Consider the following 23,054-nt stretch of genomic DNA (forward strand, 5'->3'; position numbering starts at 1 on the left):
ATGTCCAATTGATTTTCTACAAAGATATCAATGGAATTCAATGGAGAACCAATCGTTTCTTCAACTAAGAAAATGAAACAACAAAATTTCCAAATGGAAATATATGAAACTCAACCCATACCTCACTCCATACACAAAAACTAACTCAAAATAAATCACAGACTTAAATGTTGAAACTCAAAACATAAAACTTCTGCAAAAAAAACACTGAAGAAAACATTTATGATCTTGATTTGGGCAAAGATATACTACATTAGGGGATAAAAAAACAAACATTAGAAAAAATTCACCACTGCAAATTGTACCATCCAAAGATGCCCACACCAAAATATATATCCTATCCCACATGTGTTTCTTAAAATGAGACACTGACTCTCCTCCATACATGTTCCCTCTCCTTGAACCAGGAACCTTTAAAAAATATCCTTGTAACAATAACATAAATAGAAGGAGACAGAAAAGTGATGCTGATTAAGTCATAATAAGCAACATGACTTCTGCATGCTGTTCTCACTCTCTTCAGACATCATACCTTTGGAGCACTGAAGTCATCATGGTACATCCGATTACCTTGAAGCCACCATGCCAAGAGAAACTACACAGAAACAGAGAGGTGTCCCCTCTGTTTCAAAATACAGCTATTTAAATATCTCAGACTCAGGTGCTAGTCAGGTAAGTGAGTCTTCAGATGATTCCAGACCTTAGCTGTCAAACTACACCAGCCAAAGTCAAGTCAAGCTGTAATGAGCTATCATGGGCAAACAATTTGACTACCGATTCCTGCAAAAATAATACTGCTGTTATTTTTAGCCACTACATTTTTTTTTAGTGGTCTGTGACACAACACCAGATGACTAATAGATTAATAAAATGTGCCTAATCAAAATTAAAAACCTTTCGCTCCCTGCAGTGAAATCGTTTGCCCGTGATAGCTCATTACTTAATTTAAAAAATGAAAATGTCAACCACAAACTCAGAGAAAATATTTGCAAATATATATATGGCAAAGCACTTACATCCAAAATATATAAATAACTCTTACTAAAGTTAAAAATAAGCTACACAATCCAAAAAATTAAAATGACCAAAAGATTTCAACAGGTACTTCACCAAAAAAACTACTTATGTATATACATATGTACATACATATATCAGTATGTACATATATATGTATGTACATATGTATACACACACATACAAATATTTATGAGTAGCCAAAGTCAACAAAAAGATGTTCAATGCCATTAGTTTTTAGGAAAATGCAACTTAAAACCAAAATGAGATACCACTCTACATGAACTAGAATGGCTAACAAGTAAAATCAATGACAATACCAAGTGATAAAGGGAATACGGAGACAGTGGAACTCTCGTATATTGCTGGTGGGAAGGCAAAATGGTACATTCAATTTAGAAAACAATTTGTCAGTTTCTTATCAATTTAAACATATACTTAACATAAGGCCCAGCAATTCTATCCCTAGTTATCTACCCAAGATAAATGAAAACATATATCCATTTATATAAACTGTAGAAAAGCCAAAACTATAGTGACAGAGAGAAGACAAGTGATTGCTTGAGATCTAGGACATAGGGAGAGAAAGCTGCAAAGCGGAAAGAGGGACTTTTTAAGGAAGAGATAAATATTCTATATCTTGATTGTGCTTATAGTCACACGACTATAAACATTATCCAAAACTCATCAAACTGTAAACTTAAAATACATGATGTTCATTAAATATAAACAAAGCTATATTCTCAAAAGACTACCTGTCCCTCCTCCCCAGTTCCACCCAAAAGTAGTTCTCAAGTCAGTGGTAATTCAATTCCCACTAATCATTGGGGAAAACCTGGGTACTACATTAATGGAAATTTTTTTTAGGAAGTACACATATGCTTTAGACAGAGATTGCTTAACAGATAGATTTCATCTTAAATTCATATAAACTTCTTAAATTCATATAAACTGGGAACAGAGGTGGAAGCTGCCCAAAGTAACAGAAATACTAAAGTCAGTAATAAATGCTAGAAATGAATAATCCAGGAAAGATAAAACAGAGCCTGCATGTCATATTCAGAGGTAGGCTGGAGATACCCTTCATTCCATACAAAATTCTACACATGTCACCAATTAAGAGCCATTGCTCTAGTATACACTTTACTTCGATGAAGAAAAATATGTGCTGATAAAAACCAGCAAGTTGGCAAACAAACATTGCCAAACTCACCTTTACTTGCAGGTGAGTGGTCTCATACCTGTGTTTCCATCCACCATTTGTCCCAGCAATAAGTTAAGAGTCAGACCTGAATCCTTTGGCCACAGTTTATCATACTATATAGTAACTACTTATTCATTTACAATTCTCACTAGAATATAGATTGTGTTTCACTCACTAATATACCTCTACCACTTACACCTGATAAATACTCAATAAACACAGAATAAATGCAAGATGTAACAGCTAATGAGTAAGTCATTGTTTGGACTTACTCGTTAAGTAAGTATGTCAAATAAGTGCTTATTTACTGATTATTTTGGGGCATGTCGTTTAGTAAAGCATGAGCAAATATGCGCTTAACTATATTATATGTCCTTAACTACATATCATATGTCAAGTAAGTGCTTATTTACTGATTATTTTGGGGTATGTGGTTTAGCACAGTGTGAACAAATATGTCCTTAACTACCTTAAAGCAATTTCAAATGCTGAAAGAATAATTCATCAGCTTTTCATGTTAATGAAATCAACCTGGGGCTGGGCACAGTGGATCATGCCTATAATCCCAGCATTTTGGGAGGCTGGGGTGGATGGATCACCTGAGGTAAGGAGTTTGAGACCAGCCTGATTCCAACATGGTGAAACCATCTCTACTAAAAATACAAAAATTAGCCAGCATAGTGACAGGCACCTGTATTCCCAGCTACTCAGGAGGCTGAGGCAGGAGAATCACTTGACCCCAGGAGGCAGAGGTTGCAGTGGGCTGAGATCGCGCCACTGCACTCCAGCCTGGGTAACTGAGCGAGACTCCGTCTAAAAGAAAAAAAAAAAAAGAAGAAGAAATCAACTTGGTCTTTTTAAACATCATAAATGTCTAATCTGTTTTCATTCAGTACACAGGAAATATGCATTACATATGGAGACAGTGGACCTTAACAGCAGTTTTAAGAAGTAACAGTATGTTACTTCTGTTTAGAGATGTGGGTTGGTAAGTAATTCAGGAATTTAAATGATAAGCAGATGGTTTGTTTCCAAATTGAGAGCTGTCACCTGGCTCTAAAGAAGAGTGTACTTTTGTAAATATATGTTCTGTCATGTTTTATTCAATGTGACATGATGTAATAACATACTATGTTATGTCCTGCTTGCTTCTTTTAATATAATAAAACTTAAAAAAAGCACAAAGTTTTTTCCCTACAATGCTATCTTCTTACACTTAAAACAAACAAACAAAAGATAATTTTTTTAAATGCTGAGATTTCGAGTTATACTTCCACTCTGTTTCAAAACAAAATAGGGTCCCTCTTCCTATCAGAACTGAGTTTTCTCAACCATTAAATGAGGATAACGCCAAATATTATAATAATTGACTGTTTAACTTCAAATTTGAGAATGAGGAATCAAGAATTATATCTAAATTTGACCCTTCATTTGATTATCATAATTTTTTTAAGTAGGCAAACTTAGCATATGTGATAAATAATTGTTGGATGACTATACAACATTCCTCTTCCTTCCTCCAGTTCCTTCCTCTGTTCTCAGAGAAAGCTGTTTTCATTTAGATGATTCATCTTCTTTTACAAAGACATTCACTTAACTAAGTCAATAATAGTAATCCCATTCCTCAGGTCAATGATTTTTTTTAGATATAGGCATATAATACCAGAGATTAAAAAAAGGTTTTTACATAACAATAAAAGGGACAAATTATCAAGAGGACACAATAAACTTAAATGTTTATGCATCTAAAATACATGAATCAAAAACTGATACAACTTCACAATCAAATCCATAACTATACTCAGAGATTTCAACATCCTTCTATAAAACTTGACAGAAAAAGTAGAGAGAAAATCAGTAAAGATACAAGCCTGGTAAAGAATGCTATTAATCAATCTGATCTAATATGTTTACACAGCATTGTACTAAACAAATGTAGAATACTCTTTTCAGAGCCGCACAAAACATTTCCTAAAATAGGTTGTAATCTAGAAGAGAGAAGCCTCAAATTACCATTATCAGGAATGAGGTGACATAAACTATAAATTCTTCAGAAATGAAAAGGATAATGAGGAAATATTATGTACAATTTTGTTTCTATTAATTTGATGACTTAAATGAAATGGAAAATGGACAAACTGCTTGGAAGACACAAACTATTACAGCTCTCACAAGAAGAAATACATAGCCTAAATAACGCTAATGTGTTTTTTTTTAATTGAAATAGTAGTAAAATATCTTGCCAAAGAAAAAAAGACAAGATTGCTTCACTAGTAAATTCTACCAAATATTTAAGGAAGAAATAATACCTATTTTCAAAACTCACCTGAGAATTTTAAAAGAAGAAAATTCTACTTAACTCATTCTATGAGGGCAGTGTTGCCTAGACAGCAAAACTAAACACAGACATTAACAAGAAAACTACAGACCCATATCCCCCATGAACACAGTTATAAATGTTCTTAAGAAAATTTGAGCACACTGAATCCAACAATATGTAAGAATAATAATACACCAAATGGGATTTATTCTAGAATACAAGGCCACACATCAGGCAGCGTAATTCACTATATTAAGCCCAAAAAGAAAAAACATATGACTATCTCTATAGATACAGAAAAAGCACCTGACATAATCAAACTTCCATTCCAAAAATTTTTTTAAACTTTCATAAGGCGTATGGATTTTAAAAGAAGTAAAATTTTCTCTTTTTCTCAGATGACATGTTCATCTAGGTAGACGATGCTATGAAACATGCCAAAAAGAAGCTACTAGAACTAAAAATTGACTTTAGCAAAGTTGCAGGATATAAGATCAATATACCAAATCAATAGCAATGAATGACTGAAAATTCAACCTAATAAAACAACACTATTGACAACAGCATTAAAAAATATTAAATACTTGTGGTTAACAAAAATATGTAAGACCTGTACACTGAAAAGTAAAAACACTACTGAGAAAAATTAAAGAAAACATAAATAAACACATAACTATTCCACTTTCACGGGTGAAAATGCTCAATACTGTCAAGATATTAATTCTGCCAAAATCGATCTAGAAATTAAATATAATTCTAACAGTTATCTCAAAGGCTTTTTATACAAAAATTTTAAAGCTGTTCTAAAATTTACATTGAAATGCAAAGGACCTACAACAATCAAAACAACTCTAAAGAGAATATAATTGGAAGACTAATACTACATGACTACTAAAGTTATCATATACCTACAGTTATCAAAACAGTATGGTTTGGGTTTAAACATAGACTAATAGACCAATGAAAATGATGACAGTCCAGAAAGAGACCTACATGTATGTGTAAAACTGATTTTTCAACAATAGTACAAATGTTATTCTGTAAAAAAAAAAAAGGATGAACTCTTCAACAAATGGTGCTTGAACATTTGTATAACTATATGCAAAAATAATGACATTAAATGAACTGTGATTGATATCTTACACCAAATATAAAAGTTAGGGCAAACTCCTAGAGTTAAATATAAAATCTAGAACCATAAAGTAAGAAAACATAAGATGAATTCTTATGACCTTAGATTAGGCAAAAATTTTTTAGATATACATCAAAAGTGAATCAATAAAGAAAAAATTCATAAATTAGATTAAATTCAAATTTTAAACTTCTGCTCCTTAAAAGACATTGTTTAGAGAATGAAAAAGAAGCCACAATATGGAAACTTTTTTTTTTTTTTTACAAAATATAGGTACAAAGGACATGTATCCTCTCAAAGCCCCATATTAAGTAAAACAACTGAATTTTAAAATATGCAATAGATTTTAAAAGACAGTTCACTGAGAACAACCTGACACTTAATAACATAAAAATTTAATTTTTTATTCATCACCATTGTCATCAGAACAGTTCAAATTAAAGCTATGACTGTATATCTATCTGAATGGCTAAACTTTAAAAGACTGGTCATTTCAAGTGTTAGCACAGATGTAGAGCAACTAGAACTCTCACACAGGGCCAGTATGAATGCAAAATGGTATGATCACTTTGGAAAACAGGCTGGTTACTTCTTAAAATACTAAAGATGTACAGCTGGGTGCAGTCACGCACACCTATAGTCCCAGCTGCTCAAGAGGCCAAGGTGGTTGGGTCATTTGACCTCAGGAGTTCAGGCTCAGCTGAGGCAACAGAGTGAGACCCCCATCTCTACAAAAATAAATATATTAATTAGCCAGGCATGGTGGCATATGCCTACAGTCCCAGCTACTCAGTAGGCTGAGGTGGAAGGATCATCTGAGCCCAAGAGTTTGCAGCTGCAGTGAGATGTGATCATATTATTGCACTCCAGCCCAGATGATAGAGCAAGACCCTTTCTCTAAAAACAAAACTAAACAAAATTTTAAAATACTAGACATGTGCCTTCTATATAACCTCCATTATGGGCTTTACTGTGCACCTCCCATCCCCCCAAAACTACAGATGTTACAGACCTAACACCCAATATCCCAGAATGTAACTATTTGGAGATAGGATTTTTACTGAGGTAATTAAGTTGAAAGACTATCTCAAAAAAAAAAAAAAAAAAACTGGCCGGGCACAGTGGCTCACACCTGTAATCCCAGCACTTTAGGAAGCCAATGTGGACAAATCACCGGAGGTCAGGAGTTCAAGACCAGTCTGATCAATATGGTAAAACCTAGTCTCTACTAAAAATACAAAAATTAGCTGGTCGTGGTGGAGTACGACTGTACTTCCAGCTACTAGTGAGGCTGAGCCAGGAGGACTGCTTAAGCCTGGGAGGCGGTTGTACATATATCCTTTTAAAAACTGAGATTGTGCCACTGTACTCCAGCCTGAGTGATAGAAGGAGACTGTCTCAAAAAAAAAAACTTAAGGAATAAGGAACATGTATAGCAAAAAGCAAGCTCTGCTAATAATAGCAACCTTGCTGTCCCTTTCAACTCTACATACCTATACTACTACTAAGTTTTTTGACAAGGAAAGTAGAGGTTTTAAATTTTAAAATCAAATAGTTAGAAGATGCAAAAGCTCCAGATATATAGAGTTAGGCTATAACTTTCTGTACTTTCCACTCAAGGTTTCTATAAAGCAAAAACTGGTTTAGAAAACAACAACAACAAAAAAGCTTAACAGCAAAATAGGAAACGTATAAATAAATAAAGCCTAATTTTTTTTCTTTTTTTTTTTTTGAGACGGAGTTTCGCTCTTGTTACCCAGGCTGGAGTGCAATGGCGCAATCTCGGCTCATCGCAACCTCTGCCTCCTGGGTTCAGGCAATTCTCCTGCCTCAGCCTCCTGAGTAGCTGGGATTACAGGCACGCGCCACCATGCCCAGCTAATTTTTTCTGTATTTTTAGTAGAGACGGGGTTTCACTATGTTGACCAAGATGGTCTCGATCTCTTGACCTCGTGATCCACCCGCCTCGGCCTCCCAAAGTACTGGGATTACAGATAAAGCCTAATTTTTAAAAAGATATATGTACAATTTAAAAAGAAAGAAGAAACCGAAAGATCATATCCCAAGGTTAAAAAAAGGAAAAGAGAAAAAAAAACACAAAACTATAACAAAATACATAGATTAGAATTAGCACCTTTTATACTACTCAGTCTTTTTAATCAATATAAAAAAATGGGTGAAATTAGATCACTCTAACAATTTGACTAACTCATTTTAAAACATCTAATGAGCCAGGTGCAGTGTCTCACTCCTATAAACTCAGCACTTTGGTAGGCCAAGATAGGAGGAACGCTTGAGGCCAGGAGCTCAATCAAAACCAGGCTGGGCAACATAATGAGACCCAGTCTCTACAATTAAATAAAAAATAAAAAGAAACTAAAATTATAAAAGGTTTAACAGCTTCATCCCATACTATAGTCCCAAGAGTCATTGATAATCATGGTGATACCCAGATTCACAGTCTAATCTCTATAACCCATGAAAAGGACAGTAGGGAAAGAAGAGGGAATGGTAGGACAGAAGGAGGAATATGAAAGGCCACTCCCTTTCCACGTCAGGAATTCAGTCATATGATTTCTAACATGATATCAATAGAACATCACTTTCAAAGAGGTATGTCCTAACTTTCAGTTGGTTCGTCCAGGTCCTCTTAGGAAAACAGCAGAAAGATGAAATTTTATGTCCTTTACTATCCTTACTATCACCATTATCACAGAATTTATTGATAAGCTTGAAAGCAAAAAGCCAATGAACCAAGATCAGCAGAGTAGAGGATAGAAAGAGCCTGGGCCCTTGATATCACTGAATCCTGGAACTGGTACTCTCAAAACTCCTTGTAATTTACTTAAAAAAAAATGCACTTATACTGCAAGTCACTTATAGTACGTGTCCTGCTATTTGCATCCAAAGAATTCCAGAAGCCCACTGAAGAAGTTGCCTCAACTTACTAAAATGAAATCATTATCTTGGAGTATACACTCTGCATTCCTATAATCTTTGTTCTAGATGTCTGGAGAATTATGAAATCATATCCTGAATATTTACATTCTATTAATTTAGTGTTCATTTTTTCCCTAGACAAAATGTAAGCAGTTTTATAGTATTCATGGCAAAAACATTAAGCAATAATGGCCAGGCACGATGACTCACACCTGTAATCCCAGTACTTTGGGAGGTTAAAGAGGGAAGATCACCCGAGCCCTGAGGAGTTCAATACAAGCATGACTTACATGGCAAAACCCCATCTCTACTAAAAATACACAAAAATTAGCCATGCATGGTAGCTCATGCCTGTAATCCCAACTACTAGCAAGGCTGAGCCAGGAGAACTGCTTGAACCCGGGAGGCGAAGGTTACAGTGAGCTGAGATCGTACCTCTGCACTCCAGCCTGGTGACAGAAGGAGATTCCGTCTCAAAAAAAAATAAAGAAAGAAAGAATAAGGAACACCTATAACAAAAAGCAAACTCTGCTAATAATACCAACCTTGCTGTTAAACTCTACATACCTACACTGCTACTAAGTTTTCTCTTTACAAGGAAAGTAGAGGTTTTAAATTTTAAAATCAAATAGTTAGAAGCTCCAGATTAAAAAAAAAAAAAAATCACCTTAAAGATGCTTAATTTCCAAATAGAAAGCAGCAAGGGCATTTGGAAGAAATAATTCATTGGCCTTTCTTAGAATCAACTTAAGCTTACATGCTATATTCCATCACATAATTATATAATTTACTTAATCATTTAACTACTAATAGACTCTCCAGTTGAACTGAATTTTCATAATTATGAACATGCCACTCTAAATATTTTTGCTGGTTTCTCCTTTTTTCTACATATAGTTAGAAATTTCTCTAGAATATAAAGAATGGATTGTTGTGTATATGTTCCGTTTTATTGAAAAGTAACAAACTATTTCCCAAAGTGGCTGCACTAATTGGGATTGCTACCATTAACAGATAAGAGTTCATTTCCTACTAGTATTTTTCTTAGAGTTAACAAAACAGTTCACCAAGTATCCTGAAAGTATCTAAAGATACTTCAAAGCACAATTATTTGTTCAACAAGTATTTACTGACTACCTGCTTAATGGTACCATACATATGGTAGTAACTCAGTAACCAAAACCATTTCCTGAAACTTCTATTAGTAGGAAGAAAATCAATAAGAGATTTGAAGCAAGTATGTACACATATATGTGCATGCATACATGCTAATCATACATGCTAACATACATGTACACACAGATACAATTAAGACTAGGCAAAAGGGAGTAATCAAAGTATAGAGGCGCTGTAGTTTTGTTTTCCAGCTCTAATATCCTTAACAGAAATTTAAGGAAGGTTAGAAACCAAGAGTTTTACTTTACCATATTACTATTATCTATAGTAGTGTCTCTATTGGCTGTGCAACCACTTCAGAGAATAACTAGAGTTAGAAACAAAAAGCCAAAGTAAGATTCAGATCAAGACCGATGAGATAGAGCACTTATTTGCCTATTTGAATTTAAGAAACGTACTAAGTTCCTCCCACCTCCAAAGGAAATATTTCCTCTCACAGTGCCTAAAGGCACATGTACATTATTGTATTCTGCTGGACATTCAGTATTTTTCTTCATTCAATAACAAATATTTGTATTAAGTTACAAATATCTATGGACACAGGAAACTTAAAAAGATAGGCAACTGAAAAAAACAATAAAATCAAAACTAGGAAGAGACATCCTGAAAAAGGGGTCAAAGTACCAAACAAAAAATGTGCCCACTTCACCACTTAACACCTAGCCCTAACACTGGTAGGAAGAAACAAAGATGCTGTTGTCTTTAACTGACCTCTATAAAAACTTAGTCTACTGAAGACCAATATCCTAAATTGGCATATAGTTTTGTTTGAATTTATGTAAGTTAATGGAGTTCCAGTATACTGTACCAAATGACACTTATTTCTTACTACATCAGGGTATTGTACAAGCTCAATTCCATACATAATTAAGAATGGGAGAAAGAACTTGGGATCAAAACAGAGAAGCTCACAAAAAGAAAGTGACATTCCAGATATTAAAATGCCAGTGCTACAAAACCTGGAGGCCATGAATCTTGATTAGTCCACAGAAAGGCCTGCTATGGAGACTGTGTGGCTGGCACCCATGGTGCAATAATTTGGAATGAATGGAGCCCTTAGTATTTTGTATTAATTGAAGTAAAACATTTACGAATCTGACACTTCAACTTAGATTAGTTCACACTAATTGAACACAATGCTAAACATTATCCTCCGACACCAAAGTGAAATGTTTAACAACCTATAAACAGGGCCTTGGTATTGAATTCTTTGTCTTATTTAAGTCAAAAGGAACCTTTTATGGTTTTAACAAAGTAAGCAGGAGCTGGAAAATATCCAAAACTGTTCAAATCGATTTTGCTTTTTACCAGCCTAAGGCTGTTAATAAATATATTGTAAATAAGCTCAGACTTTTTTATCTACACTTATATGTGTATTCTTGAAAAGGATGTAACAGATTCCTATTCTAATTTTCCCCCTTATTCCATAATTTCTCACCATTTCATGTACTAGTTTACCTGTTGTTGACTTTTATTTCCATCATAAATTACTCTAATAAGAATTCAGAATCCAAACATAAATTTTATAAACACATATAGTACATATGCCTACTTAATAATTAAAGTCAGCCTTCATTAAGGGTAATGCTTCCTTACAGTATTTCTAAATATGCATTGGCTTATACTTCATGGGGACTTTATTAGCAATTTTTAACACAAATAATGAAAAACATGTTTATTAAAAAAATCCCATTCTAACCATACAATGAGTCCTTTCTCCTGCAAAGTAAGTATATATAGTCTATATATTTTAAAAAGCAAAGCAAAACAAAACCCTTAGCACTTTTTAATTATACATTTTTAGCAAAAACTAAACTTCCTTCCAAAAAAAGTAGAATATAGTATACTAAGGTTTTTACTAGAAAGTTAATGTAATTGTTTTAATTATAGTCATTTTTAAACTGTTGCTTGTTGAAAGGATAATTATTAGTAAATGTTTAATTTAATATTATAAAATATTTGATAAAAGTAATTTTAATGTTTTTGACACTATTATATACATATATATTTATGCACATAGGCATAATAGTATTAACTTCTAAAGAGTCACAAAAATTAAGTTGAAAGATCCTACTGATGAAGATTATTTAATTATTTTTCAAAATGATCAATAAAGATTTACATTGATTTTGTGAATTAAAACACAGGTACTCTAAGCCAGGTACAGTGGCTCATGCCTGTAATCCCAACATTTTGGGAGGCCAAGGCAGGTGGACAACTTGAGGTCAGGAATTCAAGACCAGCCTGGCCATACAGCAGATCCCAATACAATACAACACTGTTTCTTGATATCACTGTTGAAAATAAACAAAAAAGGGTGAGTGAGAATGGCAGGGAACTAAAAGGTACTCAGTTCCAGGTACTGAGTACAAAATATGCTTTGTTAAAAAGAGTAAAATCAGTATAAATTTTAGGAGTTAAATAAAATTCATCTTCAATTTAATTCTGTAAATATTGATTAAATGAATTTTGTAAAGCATTTATATGTAAATTTTCTAGAGCTCTCCTAATTTGCTGCAGTAGTCTGAGAACTGCTCCGCATCTTCCAAAACTGCTGTCCATCTCCTTTACAATTAATTACTCTTTCCCAAATCAGCTGGAGTAACAATTGTAAAAATGCAAATCCATCACATCACATTTTGACTTCTTAAGAGTCTCCAATGGTTTTCTACTACACTTAAAGTCTGAACTCTTTACCACAGCCGACAGTGTCCTAAATACAATCTACTTTTTGTCTGTCTTTCTAACCTCATTTCATACCATTCTGTCCAGGCATAACAGACTCCTTAGCTATAAATCGCATAAATCAAACTTGTTCCCATCTTGGGACCTGTTTACCTATTATTCATTACACTCTTGCATAAGATTTTCTCAAGATCTATTAATAGCTACTTTACATAATTCAGAGTGTACTCAATGTCATCTCTTCAGAAAGGTCTTTTCAGACCAAAAGCACCTCCACTCCCCACCAACCACTCTTAACCTGCTTATTTTCTACCTAGAACTTCCACCTCTGACATTTACAATTTTAATTTATTTACTTATTGGATTATTGTTCCAATTTCCTTCTATTATGTAAGGTCTACAAAGGCAGATGCATTGGCTACTTGTGGCCTGGCCTCAAACACAATATACATGTACAGTGTTTCATATCTAACTTAGTTGCTTTGGCTTTATAATCAGAAACCAAGAGAAGAATACTAAAGCAAGGAAGCAAAACTAGTACTTAACAGCATTTTCTATTTCAAGCATTAACAGATAAATATGACTAAATAAAATCTCAGCTCTGAAAAAGCTTATCAGTGTAATGAGAGAACAGAAGTAAGAGAGAAAGGCATAAAGGGGAAAAAGAGGGAGGAAGGAATAAATGAAGGGAAGGAGGAGCAAGGAAGGAAAATTACTTCTACAGAATAATTAACGAACATGGAAGAACAGAAGAGAATATAACCTACTGTAGGGGAAAGATTTCTAAATTCAGATTTATCACTGTCATCAGTATATATCCAGGATATTACAATACATGCTCATGTATTAAATGAAGATTATTCCACGTGACCCTCTGTGCCACAGATAAGCCTCATGAAGGTCACTTGACTCAAAAAATGTCATTAAAAAAAAAAACTGAGTTGTACTTTAATTCAGGAAGAATGCTACCCAGGTCACATTTGAGCCATGCCCCATTCCCTTGCTGCCTCCCACCTGCTAAGGTGGTTCGATTCAGCGTAAGATAATACATAACTAGGCCAATCAGATGCTCCCTCTAAAAGATTAAAACGAGGTTAAAGGCAAAGTGGAAGGAAGGAATGTTAGAGCTGAGTAACTTTAATGGCAGTGTCATATAAAAAGGTCTTAGTGCCAAGTTCCCGTAGATGCCCTAGTTCCAGTTTTTCCTGAGACTTGACTCTTTAGAACTTGTTTCAATTCTCTGAGCCATCAAAGTGTCCTTCCCCTTAATTCCTATTTTTATCTTAAGCTAACCATAGTAGTTTCTTTTTATAAAGTCAAGAAACTAAATTAGATATGAAACACTGTGCAAGTGAAATCATCCTAATGAAGAGCTAAAACAAGAGATTAAGGATTATAGAGATTAAGATTATAGATTATAGATTAAGGATTATATTCCAAAGAGCAATGTGAAGTCACTATACACACAGAAACTATGGTGATAAAGTAGAAGGAGAAAAACTTTATCATCACTTAGTTTCAGGTGCAGATTCAAATCCTAGAGTCACTATTTCTTAGCTATATTATGTAAGCTTGAGCAAGTAAATATAATAATGTTCTCAGTTTGTTTCATGAGTTACTGATAATAATATGTGCCTTATAGGATTGTTTGAAGAATAAACAAGAGAAAAGATGTCAATAAACCCAGCAAAATGTCTGGAAGGTAGTAAAGGTTCAATAAATATTAATTCTTACCTTGTTTCCCAGTAAGAATAAGGCATTTATTGGGAGAATAAATAAAAAGGCAACTCTGGCTAAAGCAGGAATCAGCAAATATAGCACATGGCTAAATCCACCCCACCACCTGTTTTGTATGGACCGCAAAATAACAATTATTTTTATATTTTTTCATAGAGTAGTAGGTTGAATATTGTCCCCACAAATGATAAATTGTATCCTGGTTCATGTGAATGTGACCTTATTTGGAAATGGGGTCTTTGCAGATGTAATCAAGCTAATGTAAAGTCATACTGTATTAGAGAAAGCACCAAATCCAACGACAGGTGTCTTTATAAGAGAAAGAAGAGGGAATCTGAATATAAAGTCACACAGACATACAGAGAAGAAGGCCATGTGATGACAGAACCAAAGATTAGAATTATGCAACTATAAACCAAGGAACACCAAGGATTCCCAGAATCCACCAGAAGCCTGAAGAGGCAAGGAAAGGATTCTTCCCCAGAAACTTGAGAGGGAGCACAGCTCTGCCAATACCTTGCTTTCAGGTTTCCAGCCATTGAACTGAGAGAGAATAAATTTCTGTTGCCTAAAGCCACCATGTTTGTTACAGCAAACCTAGAAGACTAATTTGTTACAGCAGCCCTAGAAGACTCAAATAAACAGTTTCAAGAGATCAAAAGAATACTATTTCTTGACATGGGAAAATAATATGATATCCAAATTTCAGTATCCATAAATAAAGTTTTCTTGAAAGACAGCCACATTCATTTGTTTATACATTGTCTATGTATGTTTTCATCCTATGCTAGCAAAGTTAAATAGTTGGCACAGGGGGCCATATGACCCACAAAGCTGGCAAAATTTACTATGTAGCTCTAAATAGAAATAGTTAATCAACTTCTAGACTTGAACATTAATGCCTAAGAGAGGAATGAATACCTGAGAGAGGGTTCAGGTACAGTACTGAGTACTGATGAGTACTGCATAGTACCAATGAGATATGACTAAGCAATGGCTGAATAGATTTAAAAACTCAATGAATAAATTAAAACTGGAGATTTTTATGATAACAAATGGCTTAAAGTTTTAAAATAAATCAGGATTTGACCAAAAAGAAAAAAGAAAAGAATAAAACACAACACCTAGCAAAAGATAAAGCTACCAGTCAAGAATAGTCTGTTGTCTTTGTGAAATAACTTAGATGCTAACAGTCATTGTTATGGGGAAGCTGGACATAATGAAAGAGTGCACAATAAAACTATTAATTTGCTTTAGTATATATAACTTAGGCAGAACATATCTAGCAGAGATCTCCTGAAAATAGTACAAAATGGAATTGAAAAAAAAAAAGATTTAAAAATTCAAATGTAGATTGGCACCCAAAATCTTCTCTTTGCTGTCTATGTTCATGTCTAAGCAATTAAAATATTTTACTAATTGAACCCCGTAAGAACCTAACCGGCCATGTCATCAATCCAGTCCTACTATAATCTACCCTTAAGAGGACATTCAGGTGAGGCACAGTGGCTTACACCTATAATCCCAACACTTTGGGAGGCCAAGGCACATGGATCACCTGAAGTCAGGAGTTTGAGTCCAGCCTGGCCAACATGGTAAAACCCCATCTCTACTAAAAATACAAAAATTAGCCAGGTGTGATGACATGTACCTGTAGTCCCAGCTACTCAGGAGGCTGAGGCAGGAGAATCACTTCAACCCAGGAGGCAGAGGTTGCAGTGTGCCAAGATCATGTCACTATACTCTGGCCTGGGCAGTAGAGCAAGACTCCATCTCAAAAGGAAAAAAAAAAAATACTGTACATTCAAAATGATTGTTGTAAAGTAGAAACTTTAATCATACTGTGGAACTTCTATAGCTAATTTTTTTTAATTAATAAAATGTTATTTAAACTCCTGTGCTCAGTATATAATACCTTTTAAAATTGGACCAAATCCCTCCTTCCAGTCCCATCTCATACCACTCCTCAATATTCCAGAAACTTCTCCTATATTTAACATTGTTACATAAATCTGTAACATCCCATGCTTTCTCTTTTGCAACACTCATCAAATTTTTAATTATTTATTCTTCTACATTATACTGCATTTTATGATAGGAGTATGACTGTCAGGTTCACTATGATATCCACAGCACCCAAACTGGTACACAGGTGTACAATAAATATTAGTTGAATAAAGAATAAATAAATGACAAAGAAAGGATGAATAAATACATCCCATCAACTCTGTTCTCCCTGTTCGCACACAATGCTCCCTCAGGTGAGAATTCTCTTTGCTTTGCTTAGCTTACCTATCCAGAAAATTCTTACTCATGCTTCAAGAATGCAGACTCCACAGAAAATCTGTCCCTACACTTTCTCAGTTTTTCTGTCCTTCTTCCACTTTGCTAAAATAGTATTTATCATATCATAAAGTAATATACATATTTACTGGTACCTACATCTCACTAAACCTTGAGCTTCTCAATTCATCATTGTTTCCACAACACTTAATTCAATGTAAGGAACGTATGAAGAGTCAAAATTTGCTGGGTAAATTAATTAACATTATCTTGAAAACTGAATTCAAGACAACAAATAAAGTTCTAGATCATGTATTTTTCACTCTTAGAAATTAATTTGCTTTAACAATACACTGAAGTGCTTTAAATGATTGTGATTAATATTTTAGTTCAAACAAAATTTAGAAATTAATGAAATTCACGCCTGTAATTCCAGCACTTCGGGAGGCCAAGGCAGGAGGATCACAAGGTTAGGGGATTGAAACCATCCTGGCCAACGTGGGGAAAACCCCTAAAAATACAAAAATTAGCCAGCGATGGTTGTGGGCACCTGTAGTACCAGCTACTCAGGAGGCTGAGACAGGAAAATCTCTTGAACCCAGGAGACAGAGGTTGCAGTGAGCCAAGATTGTGCCATTGCAATTCAGCCTGGGTGATAGAGCAAGACTCCACCTCAAAAAAAAAAAAAAGAAAAGAAATTAATGAAATTTTATGTCATGCTATATTTTATTAAACAAATAATATATCCCCACTATAAGACTAAAAAGTGATCCATGGCTCTAAATCCCAGAGTTTTGGGAGGGCAAAGTGGGAGAATCACTTAAGTCCAGGAGTTCAAGACCACCCTAGGCAACATAGTGAGATGCTATCTCTACAAAAATTAAAAATTAAAAAATTAGCTGGTCATATTGGTGCCTGCCTGTGGTCCCAGCATGCCTGTGGTGCTGGTACATGCCTGTGGTACCCAGGAGGATGGTTTGACCCCAGAGATCGAGGCTGAAGTGAGCTGTGATTGCACCACTGCACTCTAGTTTGGATGACACAGTGAGACTATCTCAAAAAAAAAAAAAAGTCTAATAAGCTTATTTATATAACAAGAAATCCTTTTTCCACCAATGATCCCCATTCAGAAATGTTAACTATAATTGTTAATCCATTCAGCACTTTCAAATGAATCTTTTCAGTCCTTTGTCACACAAACGACTACATACATACAATGACTATGTGTGCATATGTAGGCAATCTCATTTGATTGCACTTCACAGACACTGTGTTTTTTACAGATTAAAGATTTGCAGCAACCTGAACGGAGCAAGTCTATCCATGACATTTTTCCAAGAAAATGTGCTTACTTTATCTCTGAATCACATTTTGGTAATTCTCCTAGCATTTCCAACTTTCTAATTATTACCATATTGGTTATGATAATAGAATCAGGAATCTTTAATGTTTTCGTTTTGTTCTGTTTTTGAGACAGAGTCTCACTCTGCTGGAGTGCAATGACATAATCTCGGCTCACTGTAACCTCCACCTCCCAGGTTCAAGTGATTCATGCCTCAGATACCCAAGTAGCTGGGATTATAGGCATGCATCCGCATGAACAGCTAATTTTTGTATTTTTAGTAAAGACATGGTTTCACCATGTTGGCCAGGCCAGTGTCAATCTCCCGGCCTCAAGTGATCTGTCCGCCTTCACCTCCCAAAGTGCTGGGATTACACACATGAGCCACCACACCTGGCCTGTTATCGTTAATGTTACCATTATAATTGCTTTCAAGACTGAGTGCCACAAATTGCAAATCATGTGAGACAGCAAACTTCATTGATAAATGTGTGTGTGTGTTTTGACTGCTTCACCAACTGGCTGTTTACCCATCTCACTCCCTCTACTCAGGCCTCCCTAATCCCTGAAACACAATAGTATTGAAATTAGGCCAATTAATAACCCTGCAATTCTAAGTGTTCAAGCTAAAAGAAGAGTTGTATGTCTTTCACTTTAAATCAAAAGCTAGAAATAATTAAGCTTAGTGAGGAAGCATGTTGAAAGCCAAGACAGGCCAGAGCTAGGCTTCTTCTTCCAGTTAGCCAAGTTGTAAATGCAAAGGAAAAGTTCTCAGAGGAAATTAAAAAGTGCTAGCTATCCCAGTGAATACATGAATGATAAGAAAGCAAAACAGCCTTTTTGCTGATATGGAGAAAGTTTTAGCAGTCTGAATAGAAGATCAAACCAACCACAACATTCCCTAACCAAAACCTAATCGAGAGCAAGGCCCTAACTCTCTTCAATTCTATGAAAACTAAGAAAGGTGAGGAAACTGGATAAGTATGAAGCTTGCAGAGGTGGGTTCATGAGATTTAAGGGAAGAAGCCATCTCCACAACATAAAAATGCAAGGTGAAGCAGCAAGTGCTGACATAGCAGCTACAGGAAGTTCTCCAGAAGATCTAGCCAAGATTGATGAAGGTGGCTAAACAACAAATTTTAGACAAAGCTGCCTTATATTAGAAGAAGATGTCATCTAGGACTTTCGTAGCTCAAGAGAAGAACTCAATGCCTGGCTTCAAGCTTCAGAGAACAGACTGACTTTCCATACAACTGGTGGCTTTAAGTTGAAGCCAATGATCATTTACCATTCTGACGATACTAAGGCCCTTAAGAATTATGCTAAATCTACTGTGCCCATGTTCTATAAATGGAACATCAAAGCACACATCTGTTTATAGCATGGTTTACTGAATATTTTAAGCCCACTGTTGAGACCTGCTACTCAAAAAAAAAAAGATTCCTTTCAAAATATTACTACTCATTGACAGCAAACAAGGTTACCCAAGAGCTCGGATATACAAGAAGATTAATGTTGTTCTCATGCCTGCTAATACAATATCCATTCTGCAGCCCGTGGATCAAGGAGCAGTTTAAACTTGCAAATCTTATTACTTACAACTATTTCAAAGAGCTATAATTGCCACAGAGAGTGATTCCTCTGACAGATCAGGGCAAAGCAAATTGCAAACCTTCTAGAAAGGATTCATCATTCTAGATGCCATTAAGGACATTAGCGATTCATGGGAGGAAATCTAAATATCCACATTAACAGAAGTTTTGAAGATGTTGATTCTCACCCTCATGACTTTGAGGGGATCAAGACTTCAGTGAAGGAAGTAACTGCAAATGTGGTAGAAAGAGAAACAGAACTAGAATTAGAAGTGAAGCTGGAAGATGTGACTGAATGCCTCAAAACTCATGATAAAACCTGAACAGATGAGGAGTTCTGTTTTTTTCTTATGAATGAGCAAAGAAGAGGTTTCTTGAAATGAAATTTACTCCTGGTGATGATGCTGTGGACATTATTGAAGTGGCAACAAAGAATTTAGAGTATTACATAAACTTAATTGAGAAAGCAGTAGCAGAGCTTTAGAGAACAACTCCAATTTTAAAAGACATTGTACTATGCATGAAATGCTATCAAACATCATTGCATGCTACAGAGAGATCTTTCATCAAAGAGTCAGAGTCAATCAATATGGCAAACTTTATTGTTTGCCAAACTTCACTGTTGGCCAACCTTCAGCAACCACCACCCTAATTAGCAATCATCAACATTGGAGCAAGGCCTTCCAAAGATTATGATTTGCTGAAGGCTCAGATGATCATTATCAACTTTTAGCTATATTTTTAAATTAAAGTGTGTACTTTGTTTACTTTGTTTAAAACATAATGCTTTGGCCGGGCACAGTGACTCATGCCTGAAATCCAAGCACATTAGGAGGCCAAGGCAGGCAGATTATGAGGTCAGGAGTTCGAGACCAGCCTGACCAACATGGTTAAACCTCATCTCTACTAAAAATACAAAAATTAGCCAGGCATGGTGCCACATGCCTGTAATTCCAGCTACTCAGGAGGCTGAGGCAGGAGAATTGCTTGAACCCAGAAGGTGGAGGTTGCAGTGAGCCGAGATCACGCCACTGCACTCCAGACTGGACAACAGGAGCGAGACTCCATCTCAAATAATAATAATAATAATAATTCTTTGCACATAAGACACAGTAGTATAATATAAACATTTTTATATGCACTGGAAAAGCAAAAAGAGAATTCATGTGACTCATTTCATTGCAGTATTCACTTTATTGCAGTGGTCTAGATTCAAACCCATGGTATCTTTGAGGTATGCCTATACTATGTGTGTGTTTATGTGTGTGTGTGTGTTTATGTATGTGTGTGTGTGTGTGTGTACGTACATATAAGCTATAAATCTTAATAGATACTGATAACCAACATATACCAATCCTATTAAGACAGCTAATTTAAATGCATCAAAAATCAGTATCATAATTTAATTTTAATTTTCTAATATCTGGAATCAATTAAGTTTTTGAAAAGTTTCAAGTAGGCCACCCAGTAATAAACACAAAATAAATTGTGTCTGCTGTCCTGTTAGTGATAATTTTTTATTGCTACCTCGGTTTCAGATGTCAGGGTAATGACTTCCATATTCTGATTGAAATGCAAATTGAAGCCATATGTTGAAAAGCATAGGTTTTCAATATCATTGCTTTCTTGTCTTAGGCACAATAAAACTGTGTTTATAAAGGCTACAATTATTCAGATAAATTGTCAATTCCAGATCTAGAAACTATGGCAATACATGCACTTATGGCACATTAATAAATACTTACTCTCATATATACACATATCATTGGCCAAAGTGGGGTAGAAACTATAAAGCAGTAACCGAATGAATGTTAATTTATATTCTTCAAGAGTAACAAATGAAGAATTATTCTATAAATCTATTTTTTGATCCTATGATTTGGTAATGTAACTAAAATTTACCATTAATCTATAATCTTAAAAATACATCAATATTTTTATTCTATTTCACTGATAGGTTAAATAAACTAAATACTACATAAATCAATTTAATGTTTAATAAATTTCTAAGACTATGCTACAGGTTTCCCTAAGATCTTGTATTGAGGTCCAAACATGATCAGCCCAATAATGAATTTAAATATCACGGGATTTACTTTTCCTCTTTGTGACATTAAATTCAAAATGCTATGTGTATTAAACTTCCTTTTCATTTAAAAAGAAAAATGATGTTATAAGTAAAATTCTCATATAAATACTCTCTAAAAAGTTGAATCATGAATATTCTAGTCAAGAGTAAATATTTCTAAATTTAGCTATTTAAAATCAACTAGATATAAAAACTAATAGAAAAGTCAAAGCCAATTAAACCATTATACTGAACAATTTATAAACCTCAAAGGTTGTAAATTCAATGTAAACACAGCTCAGCTGCAGAAGTATAAAAGGCAAGATAATTACAAAAGTATTTACTTAAAGAGGGTCTGGTATTAGGTGGCATAGGAGTAAATCACAGCTCTGATGCCAAATAGAATCACTTTATTTTACTTTTTTTAAATGCTCTACTTGAAATATAAAAATAGAGATATTTTAAGATTAAATTCACTAGTCATTTCCAATGCAGAGACAAAACGCTTATAAACTAAAATGATCTAGAATTTAGGTTTAATTATTAAAGAGATATTAATAATATGCTATAGGATTTGAGCATTATGGCACAGTTTTTTAACAAAATAATGGACAGCACAGAGATGTTTCTTAAGGTCTGGCCTACACAAATTTCTTAAATAAAAGGAAATAAATTTACTTGATGTATTTTTAAATCTACCCTATGCATTACACTATTAAATGCTTAATCATCCCCCATCTTTGACCAGAGCTTCTCTTATAAAATTCAACATTCAACGTTCCTCCAAAACTTTGTATATATTGCTTTCATTTAGGTTTAAAGATAATCAATAATGGTAACTATGCATGAATATACTGGAATATGGTCAGCCGTCTAGTCTAGACTTCTGTTTTCCTAGCTACTTACAAGACTAACTTGTCTGTCAAAGCCCTTTGTTATAAAAGAAGCATGCTATTACAGGTACTGCATCCTTGGTTAACTAGTGTGCAAAATCATTTCCAAGCCCTATACATCTATACTCCCCAGTTCTCAAGCATTGCCAATACTATGTTCTTTCGGCCACCATGTTTGCAATGGTTTGCTAACACATACAAAAGCAGCTGAACTGTTAATAAAGCAGTCCATTTTTCTAACATATACAGCTCAATGAGTTCAGAAAACCCAAAAGTTAAAAATGAATAAATGTTTAAAGTACTAAATAAATAAAGTCCATAATCAATTATTGTGATGGAACTCATTTAATTGAATATCAATGTAATGACAGGAACTAAAACTGTAGTGCTCTATAAGTGTTTTCCAAAAGTTAAGGTCAATCCTCCATCAGTTGTTCAAAATCATGTCCTACTGTTTCATATTTGGTCTATCACTTTCCTGTATAGCTTTTTGTTTTTTATGGCGATTGTAACTGTTTTCCTTTTCTCATTGTTGGAAGAAACATGGTTTTAGTACATCACTGAATTTTCCACTTCCTTACTCAATATTTTCAAATGATGTCTACATTCTTAGAGCCTCTGACTTCCTTTTTTTTTTTTTTTAAGACAGAGTCTTGCTCTGTTGTCCA

At 34.5% G+C, this 23,054-nt stretch overlaps 1 protein-coding gene across 5 annotated transcripts in view; it reads right to left on the reverse strand.

Moving 5' to 3' along the window:
* Positions 1-23,054, reverse strand: part of TMEM135 (transmembrane protein 135) — a 343,152-nt gene that overhangs the window by 167,123 nt on the left and 152,975 nt on the right. The window lies entirely within an intron of this gene.

This window comes from Callithrix jacchus, chromosome 10, assembly GCF_049354715.1.
Source record: "Callithrix jacchus isolate 240 chromosome 10, calJac240_pri, whole genome shotgun sequence".
Lineage (NCBI taxonomy): Eukaryota > Metazoa > Chordata > Mammalia > Primates > Cebidae > Callithrix > Callithrix jacchus.